The sequence below is a fragment of the Falco peregrinus genome, chromosome 7 (assembly GCF_023634155.1).
Source record: "Falco peregrinus isolate bFalPer1 chromosome 7, bFalPer1.pri, whole genome shotgun sequence".
NCBI lineage: Eukaryota > Metazoa > Chordata > Aves > Falconiformes > Falconidae > Falco > Falco peregrinus.
The window spans coordinates 76,845,440-76,858,878 of record NC_073727.1 but is presented as its reverse complement, the minus strand read 5'-3'; the positions used below and the strand labels follow the sequence as shown (position 1 = coordinate 76,858,878).

At 37.6% G+C, this 13,439-nt stretch overlaps 1 long non-coding RNA gene across 1 annotated transcript in view; it reads left to right on the top strand.

The window, feature by feature from the left end:
- The first annotated feature begins 490 nt into the window (after positions 1-490).
- Positions 491-13,439, top strand: part of LOC129784901 (uncharacterized) — a 43,542-nt gene continuing 30,593 nt past the window's right edge. Inside the window, exon 1 of the long non-coding RNA XR_008748119.1 lies at positions 491-612. This is a non-coding gene — a long non-coding RNA (uncharacterized LOC129784901). The remainder of the gene's footprint in view (positions 613-13,439) is intronic.

Genomic DNA, 13,439 nt, shown 5'->3' with positions numbered 1-13,439 from the left:
GCATAAGGGTTGGGCCGGAGGGTTTGTAAAGGTCCATTCCAACCCAAAACATTCTATATTCCTGTGGTTCTATGACTTTTACTGTTGCTGAAGGCACAAGAGTCTTTTTCTTTCTGCTTCTGTTGTGTGGTTCTCCTCCAGGAGGGCTTCTTCAATAAGACACATTTTTGATGTTCAGTGTCCTGCTATATACCCACAATGAAGTTCTGAAAATTACAAGGATGCTTGTCATCCTTTTTTAGAAATTAAATAAACCACATGTGCTGTTGGTACAACTTCAGTTAGCACAGGCATGAGATCAGGTTATGTAGAGGAATGAAGCTGGGTTAATTAGCATTGATAATATACAGCTGTGGGCTGGCTTCAGGGGCGGTGGGTTGGCCGATGTAGATAAGGTGCAGCTGTGGCTGGTTCTGCTTGGTGTTTGAGAGCCAATGAAGAGAGAGCAGCCAAGGAAGAAGCAGAGAGAGGAAAAAGCAAGAGAAGAGAGAGTGTGCCTTGGATGAGATGAGGAGAAGGCAGAAGAGGGACTGTATGAAGAGTATGCTGGTGTGAGAAGGTTAAAGATCTTGTCACAGCTTGATAGTCTGGAGAGTGCTGTGATAAAGGCAGGTGTGTCAATCATGGAAAGCATAACTTCAATATTATATTTCATAAACTTATTTGCTGATCTTACTATAAAATTTCAAACACTGCTGCTTAAATCATGATTTTATTTTTGCAGAATTTCTGTGTTCTAATATAAGCATTACAGTAGCATTAGAAATACATTCAAACACAAAACAGCCCTTTCAGACTTAAATTACAATCAAGGAGCAGTTTTGAGTGTTATTTTCATGCGACAGACTTAACTAACACTTAGCAAATTAGACAGCTAACTTCTACGCCAAAATACAGGACTAATATCAAATTTCTTTACCTTCAGACAGAAGTTAAAGTTGAAAGCAAAATAATAGCTGATATATTAAAGTTTAAATCAAAAATACTCTTTAATTAGTTGAGTATTCAAAAAAGAGTTAATTCAAAGAATAATCCTATCTCCTACTTACATATTCTTGACAGCTGAGTTTGTCTTCCTCACAATAACAATTGTCTGATGAGTATTACTGGAAGAAAAAGGAATAAGAAGCCTTATTTGCTTAGAAAGATACAGAGTAATTTTCAGTTTCAGTAACAATGTTTTTTTCTTAGTGACTTGAACATATTGTAAGTTAAAACTTTTAACTGTTACAGGAAAAAGCAGAACACTGCTGTTTAAAATGGCATCTTGCATTTTTATGTTCTTATACAAAGAAATCAAATAATTTTAGAAAATTTAAATGTAAGTCTTTCAAGCTATATCAGTTCAAATGCATACCATTACCAAAGATATACCAAAACAATGTAATAAAAAATACGTTTTAAGTAATATATGTTTGATATTAATACACGTATACTTGTATATATGCATCTTTCCAATTATCCTGTATAGGTTTGAATGTATAGCACAAGATGATTCTTAATGTCCTCGTATTTCTTTTGTTTTGTCATAAAATTTGACCTCATTATTAATATTATTAATTTCAATATCAAGTTATATCTACACATGCAAATAAATATACATAACTTATGTGGCTTTTATGCTGTCATGTCCAAGCTATCTCAGTTATTTCAAGGTAGTGTAACATGAAGGCACACTGAAGCAGACTACATTGATTTTGAAGCATCATAGCATTTAGTTCCTTTTTTTTTTATTTTTTTCTTTTAAAAATTGACTTACTCTCTTGTATATATTGGCTTAGAGCTAGGGCTGGCAAGATTTACATCATAATGCATGGTAGCTGAAGCATTCATCTGTAAGGTTAGAAAGTTTTATTCAGATTTGGCATATGCATTTGAATCAGTCCTTATCTGTAGTTGTAACTTCTGAGCCCTTTATAAACTGTTTTCAGGTTTTCATTACAACAATTCTAATTTGTATAGGTATTCTGATAAATATGAAAGAGTGAGACAGTCTGAATGACTGAAATTAATAAGGATAGAGTACCTAAGTCAGTTTGACACTGGTTTGCTACTAAATAAGCTGTGAAGAGTTTTCAAAACTTCTCTAAACTATAAGAAACTCTGGCCAGTAATCTATTGCATAAAAGAAGACCACCCATTATGTTCCCTCTGATAGTGTTGTGAGTTATGGTGGAATTAGTTAACATATTTGAAACAAATTCACAAAATATTCCAGAATTATTAGAATCATGTTATTGGCAAATAGTTATTTAAAATAAATTTGCTTTTATATATTTTCACAGCTCTAGCTACAAAATATCTTCATATTTACATAAACTAAACCTTTCTAGAATCCTGATCAAGCTTTGTTCATGGCTATCACTATATGGTAGAGAGTCCAGATATGTATATATTACATGTTACACATTCTACCTAGAAAAATAAATATTTTTTTATTTAAATTTGGGGTAGTAGTCACATTTGACAAGGGTTTATAATACAAGTATTTTTTCTTTTTTATTTTTTTCTTTTATTTAGGCTAAATACTTTCAATTGTTGAAATCTATCTTTTTTTGCAGTATGACAATTTTGGTGATTTTTCCTTTCATTTATATCTATGCCAGACCATTCATTTCTGAATTAAGAACAATAATTTGACAGTAGGATGAAACTTGAGGTCTTATAAGATTGTTACTTTTCAGCTGTTAATATTTGCTATCAGAATGTGAATTATATAAATTGTGTAATATTCATGGTGTGATTAATATGAGGTATAAAAAACTATCAGTAGCTATTTTATGTAGAGCAAAGGTGACCAGCTTTTCAAGACTCCAAACCATATCCCAAAACCCTGAAGGCCACTAAATACATTCCCCATGCTTCGTACAGTATGGACAAACTCTCAAAACACTTGCTTTTAAAGAAATATGAGAGTTTCTTCCAACCCTTGTTTTCTTTAAGAAGTAGATCAGGCAGGCATCCCAATTCAGAAACTTCTGTGGATGCTGGCTTTGCCAGTCTCTCATACTTTGCCTTCTGACCCCAGTCAAGCACAGCCAAGAGGTCAGCTGTGGTCCCAGGTCTGGTCACAGGGCTTTTGCTAATATACGAGTACACCAAACTCTTTATGAGCTACGTGTAGCTTAAGAGCTGCATATCAGCCAGCTTCGCCCTACAGCGCAATGTAATACACTGAAACAATTGCTTCCTCAGGTGGAGAGAAAATAGGCACATTCCTACATACATACGCATGTAGCAGCTGAGATGACACAGTAGACAGAGTGAGAGAATACCTAAAATATGTTGTTCAAATGACCTGTGAATCCACCTTCAAATTATTATTCAATACTAAATTTGATAGTATTGATAGTATTTGGACAAATACTAGGACTTGTCCAAATTAGTTTTAAAAGTTGCAGGACAGACAGTTCCTTGAATTGAACCCAGTATTGGTCTTCTAAGTTTTTTTCTGTGTGCTATGATAAACAATTTTCCTTTCCTTCTTACCAGGGTAGACACTTGGGAAACATGAAGGCAACAGAGATAAATATTATATCAGGGTTTTTGAAATGTGAAACAGTTCATTCTCAGCTGTGTATCTAGAAATACTGTGAATCAATGGTGACAAACCTGTTCCTTTAAAAAAAAAAAATAAAATTAAATAAAATTTTGTACTTTTAAAAAAATATTTGATCTGTCTTTATTGGCTACATCTATTTCAGCTTGATTAATACTGTGGGATTTAGAAAAGGGCGGTTTCATCCCCTCTGATACTGTAGAATTAGCTGTGTAATTTGGACATCTGTCACTGTCTTACTCTGTGGTTGATGAACCATGACAGTCTTTTCCAGAAACTAATTCAGGTTTAGTTGAGCTCCTAACTTAGTCATTTTATTTGGAGATCTTAAGTCAGGTCAAATACATCAGCACTAGAACTCCAAACTTTAAGTTGAAGATGTGTGACTGTTCTGTTTGTTTATGTAAACTTGTTGTGGTTTAACCCCAGCCAGTGATTGAGCCACACACAGCTGCTCACTCACTCTCCTCACAGTGGAATGGGGGAGAGAACTGGAAGAGTAAAAGGTAGAAAACTTGTGGGTTGGGATAAAAATAAATTAATAGGGAAAGCAAAAGCCACACACACAAGCAAAGCAAGACAAGGAATTCATTCACCACTTCCCACGGGCAGGCAGGTGTTCAGCCATCTCCAGGAAAGCAGGGCTCCGGCACACATAACAGTTACTTGGGAAGGCAAATGCCATAATGCCAAATGTCTCCCCCTTCTTTCTTCTTCCCCCAGTTTATATACTCAGCATGGAATATCCCTTTGGCTCATTCAGATCAGCTGTCCTGGCTGTGTCCCCTTCCAATTTCTTGTGACCCTCCAGCCCTCTCGCTGGCAGGGCCTGAGACACTGAAGAGTTCTTGACTTAATATAAACATTACTCAGCAACAACCAAAACCATCCGTGTGTTAGCACCATTCTCACACCAAATCCAAAACACAACACTAAACCAGCTACTAATAAGAAGGAAATTAACCCTATCCCAGTTGAAACCAGGACAAAATAATTCTGAATGTGAACTCTGCTTGAATTATGGTCAGATTGAGAGACTGGTCTTAATAATGTAATCATGGCTTTCCAGCATTTACTCTATTCCTTCTATTTTCATAGTCACAGAGGAATGTTGTGATTTAACACCATCCAACTGCTAATAAGCACCACAGCTGCTCACTCATTCCCCCCTGGCTGGATAAGGGAAAAGAATTGGAAGGATAAAAGTGAGAATACTCATGCATTGAGATAAAGACCATTTAATAGGTAAAACAAAGAAAAGCAAAATAAGGAGTTAATTCACTGCTTCATATTTTCAGGCAGACATTTAGCCACCTTCAGGATAGAAGGGCTTCATCATGTGTAATGGTGACTTGGGAAAACAAACGCTTAACTCCAATGTCCCTCCTTCTTCTCTACAGCTTTTATCACTAAACATGATGTCATATGGTATGGAATATCCCTTTGGTCAGTTGGGGTCAGCTGCCCTGGCTGTCTTTCCTCCCAACTTCTTCTGCACCCCCAGCCTCCTCACTGGTGGGGCAGTGTGAGAAGCACAAAACACCTTGATGCTATTTAAACACTGGTTAGCAGTAACTAAAACATCAGTATATTATTAACACTCTTTTCATCACAACTGCAAAACACAGCCACACATAAACTAAAATTTAACAACGCCACCCAAAACCAGCAGAAGAGGCTACTAAATTGTTATGTTTGGCATGGAGTGATGGGCTTTTCCATGCCAATCCCATCTTTTGATGGCCTGAGGAAGGTGTATTCAGCATCTTAGCAGAATTCCTCTCATCAAAAAATATATGTATATGAATGCTAGAGGTATACTATAAATTCTGATTAAAATGGAGAAAGTGGATCTTAAGAATACCCCAATGTTCTGTCAAACTTGTTTTTCATCAGAATTGCTTTTCACACATATCGGTGGGTCATGCTGAGAAAACATTCTTTGTACAAGAAAGTATTTGCCTAATATGGTTAATGTTAATTTAACTAATGATTTTCAATGTTACTGTGTTTAAATTAGGCAGAAGGAATAGTCTGAGAAGTATAAAGAAGATCTGTTCAGGCTGATTTTACTAACTCTTACTCTCATTTTGAGTATGCTGCTTAAGAGAAATACTTTAATAATATCTTTATATGATTATTCATAAAAAATGTAATTATATTCATTGTCTTCAAGCCCTACATTTTCCTGTCCCATTACAGTAGGTCATGGTCATTATGCTTCTCCTCCCTTAAGCCACTATGTTGCCATAAGCAAAATGAGTAGGAAATTTATCTGACAAATGCATGGTGAAATTTCTGCCTACCCAATACTTTTCAAATCAGAAGTAAAAGCAGCCTTGAGAGATAAATCTACAGAATTTCAAGCAGCCATACAGAAATTGCTGAAATAATCCCCTGCATTGCCCAAAGCAAGATGTAAATTAAGAAGCAATACACTATGAGTCTAATGGAGCATGTACTTTTCATGCTTCCATTCATCTCATGTAAACAGCTCGTACACTGCATCTCACAGGAATAATTACAAAATAGTAGAATATGTGAAATTATAAATATTAAGACAGAAGAGAAAAAAGACAATATTTTATTTTAATAAGACTTTTATTCTTTAAAAAAGTTGATAATTGCTACCTTGTTTTCTAATTATCAACTTACACAGGTAGAAAGTCAAAAGAATGAAAAAGGCTTTGGGCAAAATCAGCAGGGGAGATATGCATTCTGTCTGTTGAAAATAGATGTTAGCAGGCTGGTTGGCATGGTAGCAGCATTCTGTGCTTCCATACGGGACATAAATATTTGAAAAGACCTTAGAACTTTCAGTCTTCAAAATCCCAAGGACAGAGTGTGTTACAGAGATGTTGCTTGTTCCTTTCTGTGGAAGAAAAGATAAATTAAGAGATATACCCATACCCAAGATATGTTAAAACAGTCACCAAGGAAATTTTCAAATTCTTCATCAAAAGATCACCTCAACTGCTGTGGTCTGATCTCTTCAGTAATCACATGCATGAAGTAACAAGTGCCAAGAAGTGCCAAGAACTTGCTTTATTGCTTCTGCAAATCTGTACACCTCTATAAGGTCATTCTCCACAATACCACCATTACTTTCATATCTAATACTTGGCACTTCCATTTAACAAATAGAAGAATAGAAGAATAAAGTAAAACTAATAAATAATTGACATTAGGGATATTAAGGACAGCACCTGCAAGCACATATTCACATGAGCAGATGAAAGATGATGGTTAACTGAATAACAAGTTTGGCTTTTCAACTTAATCATGACATGAGCTTCTTAATGTAAAGGGTGCAGTATCATAGGGATAAATTCTCGGAATAAAATACACAAGGGGTAGTTCAGAGAGCATTGTGGTTTTACTTTAGGATTTTGTAATATTTTCTAAAAGCTGATGCCTACCAATTCAGAAAATGACCCAGCTAAGCAAAGCCCTGGGCAACCTTGTCTGATCCCATAATTGACTCCGTTTTGAGTAGGAGAGTGATCTAGAGACCTCTGAGGTTTCTCCCAACTTGAATTGTTCTATGATCCTGTCCTGTAGTCTTACTTACAGGTAAGATTACCTTTTCTGCATTCATTTGTTTGGCTGTTGCTGAAATGGTTAGCAATTTTACAGTTTGATCCAGTATCAGACTGGCTATAATTAAAGAACATTTTTTTTCTAGCAGCAGAGCAGGACTCCCAGAGAGGTTATGCCACCTCCATCCTTGGAGGTTTCCAAAACCATCTGGACAAAGCTCTGAGCAACCTGACCTGAAGCTGTACTGGACCTTGCTTTGAGCAGGAGGTTGGTTTGGTGACATCCTGAGGTCCCTTCCAACCTGAATTAATACATACTTTTTATAAGTAGTGTATAAATGGTCCACTGATCAATTCTTGGATTTCAGACTAACCTGTAAAAAATAGCCCATAAAAAATGGCCTTATTTTTTCCAAATTATTGTGAATGTCAAGTTTTGTAAGACACCAGTGTTATGTAAAAGCTGTTCCACTCACCAAATATTCTACTGGGTCTACTGCACTGTTGTAATCAGTAATGCAGGACTGAGAGCCTTCTGTCTGAGATATTCAATTTCTTCTGCTCTGTGATCTAATGAATGACAACAAGAAGTGTCATCACATAAACTGTGCAGTAAGCAGTGAAGGAGTCCTAAAGCAGACACACTTTTCCTTTCTCTTCAGTGGGTTCTGTCTTTATTTTATTTTTTGGCCATGCAATTAAATTTAACTCCTGTTAAGAAGCCAAAATAAAAATATTGTCATAAGACAAATATAGGAATATTTCCTGAGGAAAGAAAACTATTAAATTTAGTTCTAACTTCATTAGATTTCAGATTATGGAGAATATAATTGTAATTATAACAGTAGGAGATCAATGTGCCTAGGTAATTCTATGGAACTTAATGACTTTAGAACCTGAGTATTTGTTTTCAACCTTTTATTTGTGGGTATGAATGTAAAATACGCTGACTAGTTTAAAGGAACTTCTTTATCTTTTTAATTGTACATTTCTGTGTGACAGTGTATATGGTCATACATCTCATTTATATGGACAGATATGCTGCAATGGAGAGACGGGACACTGTTTGATGCAAACAAATGTCCACTTATTGTACAGAAACACGAGTTTATATATACTTTCAGAAATCGCGCGTTTTAAACAGATTGGTTCTTTTGAGCTAAGCATTGCATACTAGGCAATCCCTGATTGGTGGTTAACTACCAGCAATCAACAGCAAGGTGTTACCTTTCCTTGGCACCATCCTTGGCACCATCCGTCCCCCACTCCCCTGTGCCCTGTCAACATGACTCATCATGTTAATTGTTGTCTAGACAAGCTGGAGCACATTCTCCTCAGCCAACTGATTGCCATGCATGGTCCTAGTTTCCAGCCTGCTCCTGCACAGATATATATATATATATATATATATATATATATATATATATATGTCCATATAAATTAGAAGAAATTTGGTAACATTCTATGAATAAAATATTGTGTTTTGCACTTAGTTCTGAAAGCAGAGTTACAAAAGATTTTACCCACTGAGTTTAGTAAGTACCTCTTATTGATTAGCCATATGGCTATTCAAAAAAGTAAAACACTATTGGCTGAAAAAAATAACTATGCCAGTTTTTTCTCTTAAAAAAGCAGAGGAGAAATTCTAAGCTAATCGCTCAGGAATTTAACATTTTCACCAAAGATGTAGAAGGCATAAGGGGCTCAAGTAAGCTGTAGCTATAATTCAGCCTGTTGGTCATGTAAAATGCTACCCAGTCATAATGTGAAACTCAATATACACCTCAATTTTTGACAGTGACATTCCTCTGTAATTTCACATTCTGTTTTTATGCATATGCACATATCCTGATCTTGATAAAGTTTAAGAACTCATGAAACATGTAACAGCTAAGTATAATAAGAATAGAAATATCAGTGATTTCTCCAATTAAGTTTCCATAGTTAGATATTCTGTGAATGTACATACAACTACAGGAACAGACCGCTCACAAAATGCATCAGCTGTTCCCTTTCTGGAGCACACCTGGAAGAAAAAAAAGAAAAAGTCACATATACTTACCTAAGATATGTTCTCACTTACACATACTGACCGATACAAAAATCAGTAAGGAGAAGGTTCAACCTCACAGCCCAAGCCTCTCAACTCAATACCTGGGCTGTAGGCTGTACTGAGGTTAAGAATACTCTTCCCTCTTCTTTTTTAAGCTGTTTCACTGTGTAGAAAAGAATTAAAAATTTATAGGATCAGAAAGAGAGCAAACATAACAATGACTCAGTAGCCTACTGGTTCAAAATCTCACTTGAGAAAAGAGACCCAGATTCTGTTCTGTGTTCCAAAGACTATACATTTTACATAAGATAGACATTGGATAACATGCATAAGTAGCTCATGGAGCAACCTAGACCTTTCCAGTCCCAAAAGAATATCTTAACCAGCTGACATGAGAACCATGCTAACTATAGGGTCTTTCAGTGCTCTCTATGAATAATGCATAGCGACAGGTAAGCATCTCACTCACTATATCTTAAGCTATAGCCTCATATTTAAAAAGATCTCCTGGGATGTTTACTTGATACCATCCAGTGAAAATAAAAAAAACAATTTCTAATTAGTAGGGTAACTAGGCTATGACAAGTGTTATATAACCATCACCTACCTTTAATGTGAAACTTTGGAAAAGAAAATCTCCTGTCCCTTTAAGATATTTGTACTCTACTCACTTGAAGAAGGTTCAGCCACTTCCAGCTGAAAATTCTAGCCTTCTTAATATCCTAATAATATGTTAAAGTTTAATAATATTCACAATTTAGATTAAAAAAATCTGAAATAATTATTTTGCAATCTATTCTTTATTATTTTCATGCTGAATATTATATTTGGGTTAACTATTTGTCAGATTCTAGGTCCCATTGACTAGATACATTACTATGTGACACAGTGCGTTCATTCTCTTCATGAGGCTTTTGGCGTTATATGTCCGTGACTGATCAATAAACCCCTAAAATGGAAGAAGGCTCAGAGGACATGGGCAGCAGCAACGTGCCCGTGAAAGTCAGAGTTATGCAGGATGTGGCTGACCACAGCTGTTGCAAAGAAGCTGACTTTATCTCATCACAAAGAGGACCAGAGGGTGGTCTTTGTTTTAGATGAAAAGCTATCAACAGCTGAGGGATCAGCTGGTGGTATAAATGTTTCTCCCCAGTTTGCCAGAAGAGCTTGAATGTCTCCCTGAGTTAGCCACACCAGCATGGGGGTAGTCAATATGTGGCTCAGCTCAACATAGGGTATAAAACTAGAAAACTGTCCAAAGAACTTAAAACACAGCAGCAAGTCTGAGCTGGCTTCAACCCATGTTTTACTTCCCACCAATTAGGGACACCCAGCATCCTGACAGTGAGAATGTTACAGACCCCAACAATGGTGATCACATTGGTATTGTGATTCAACTGTGTATTGAAAATGCTTTATTTTGCTAAGTTTAACTTAAATTTGTATTGAGTTATGCAAATATGATATGTATTTTGTAACACTTTGCTAAATCAGAAACACCATGTAACATCAACTATTTCCAGATAAGTAAAACTGATACCAAATACTAGACCTTGCACAAGTAGAATATCTAAAAAACTTGGTCAGAGTATTGGACTCTGACGATTTCCTGGAAAAACTTCAAAAATCCATTCTTATTCCCATTAAATATTTCCTTATGACATCAATAAATGTAATCTCTTACAAATATACCACTATGTCAAGATATTTTTCATTCATATAAATTTTATTTTTGCTGAATATCCTGAAAATTTAATTACTTATTTACTTGAGCTTCTATGTGTACCACAAGATTATTTTTCGCAGATTTTTATATGATTTTTTATATATTTTTGTTTGGTTGGTTAGTTGGTTTCTTGATTAAATATATACATCATACATTTTCTCCAGATGTCTACAAACATAATGAGGTCAGAAGCTGTTTAAGGAGAACTTTTTTACTATTACTACCACTTTTAACTCCATTTTCTAATTCTGCATTCTAGGTCCATGGAATGGGAAAAAACCTACTACTACCTTGCCTAGCTTCAGGAATGTTAAGCGAAACTGTTTCTTTTCACATCAATAGTATTATTTCCTCACCGCATATTTCTTTATTAAAAGTACTGAGCGGGAACCACAGAATCATTTAGGTTGGAAAAGACCTCTGAGATCATCAAGTCCAACCATTAACCCAGGACTGCCAAGTCCACCACTAAACTATGTCTCTAAATACCACATCTACATGGTTTTTAAATACCTCCAGAGATGGTGATTCCACCACCTCCCTGGGCAGCCTGCTCCAATGATTGACCACCCTCTCAGTGAAGATTTTTTTTTCTAATATCAAGCATAAACCTCCCCTCAAGGCATAACTTGAGGCTGTTTCCTCTTGTCCTGTCGCTTGTTATCTAGGAGAGGGGACCTATCCCCACCTACCTACAACCTCCTTTCAGGTAGTTGTAGAAAGCAATAAGGTCCCTCCTGAGCCTCCTCTTCTCCAGATTAAACAACCCCAGTTCCGTCAGCCAGTCCTTATAAGACTTCTACTCCAGACATTTCACCAGCATTGTTGCCCTTCTCTTGACATGCTCCAGCACTTCAATGCCTTTCTTGTAGTGAGGGGCCCAAAACTGAACACGGGATTCGAGGTGCAGCCTCACCAGTGCTGAGTACAGGGGCACAATTATTTCCTTTGTCCTGCTGGCCACACTTGATCTTGATATAATCCAAGATGCTGTTGGCCTTCTTGGCCACCTGGGCACACTGCTGGCTCATGTTCAGCCAGCCGTCAGCCAGCACCTCCAGGTACTTTTCCAGCAGGCACCTTTCCCAACACTTTTCTCCAAGCCTGTAGCATTCCATGGCATGGTTGTGACCCAGGTGCAGGACCTGGCACTTCTTCTTATTGAATCTCATACAAATGACCCATTAATCCAGCCTGTCCAGATCACTCTGCAGAGCCTTCCTACTCTCAAGCAGATCAACACTCCTGCCCAGTTTGATGTCATCTGCAAACTTACTGAGAGTGCGCTCAGTACCCTCGTCCAAATTGTTGATAAAGATATTGAACAGAACTGGCCCCAGTACTGAGCCCTGGGGAACACCACTCATGACTGGTTGCCAGCTGGAAGTAACTTCATTTACTACCACTCTTTGGGTTCAGCCACCCAGCCAGATTTTTACCCGGCATGGAGTATACACATCCAAGCCATAAGCAGCCAGTTTCTCCAGAAGGATGCTGGTGGAGACAGCATCAAACACTTTCCTAAGGTCCAGGTAGACAACCACCACAGCCTTTCCCTCATCCACCAGGTGGGTCATGTTGTAGAAGGAGATCAGGTTAGTCAAGCAGGACCTGCCTTTCATAAACCTATGTTGACTGGACCTGATTCCCTGGTTGTCTTGCACATGCCATGTGGCACTCAAGATGATCTGCTCCATAACCTTTCCCGGCACTGAGGTCAGGCTGACAGGTCTGTACTTTCCCAGATCCTCTTTCCTGCCCTTCTTGTAGATGAGCATCACATTAACTAACCTCCAGAGTCTTCTGGGACATCTCCAGTTAGCCAGGACTGTTGATAAATGGTGGAGACCAGCTTGGCAAGCTCTTCTGCCAGCTCCCTCAGTACCCTTGGGTGGATCCCATCCAGCCCCATAGAAGTGTACATGTCAAAGTGGAGCACCGTAGTCCTCCTGGCCTGTGGGGACTTCATTCTGCTCCTGTACCTCTCTTCCAGCTCATGGGGCTGAGTACCTAAGCTGATCTGACTATTTAAAGACTGAGGCAAGGAAAGCATTAAGTACCTGAGCCTTTTCTGTGTCCTTTGTGGTAATGTTCCCAGCCACATCCAATAATGGATGAAGATTCTCCTTGGTCCTCCTTTTGTTTCTAATGCAGTTTTAAAAAGTATTTTATTTATCTTTTATGGCAGTGGCCAGTCTGAGTTCCAGCTGGGCTTTCACCTCTTTAATCTTTTCCCTGCACAACCTCGTGACATCTGTATAGTCCTCCTGAGTTGCCTGCCCCTTCTTCCAAAGGTGGTAAACTCCCTTTTTTTCTCTGAGTTCCAGCCAAAGCTCTCTGTTCAGCCAGGCTGGTCTTCTCCCCTGCTGGCTTACCTTTTGGCATATGGGAATGGCCAGCTCCTACAACTTTAAGACTATTTTCTTCAATAATCTCCAACCTTCCTTGGCCCTCCAGAACTATCTCCCAAGGGAAGGTGCAATATCAAATGCCACAGTGCTAGATTTGCCTCTTTATCCTCCACACTGTAATACACAATTTTGCCTCTTTATCCTCCACACT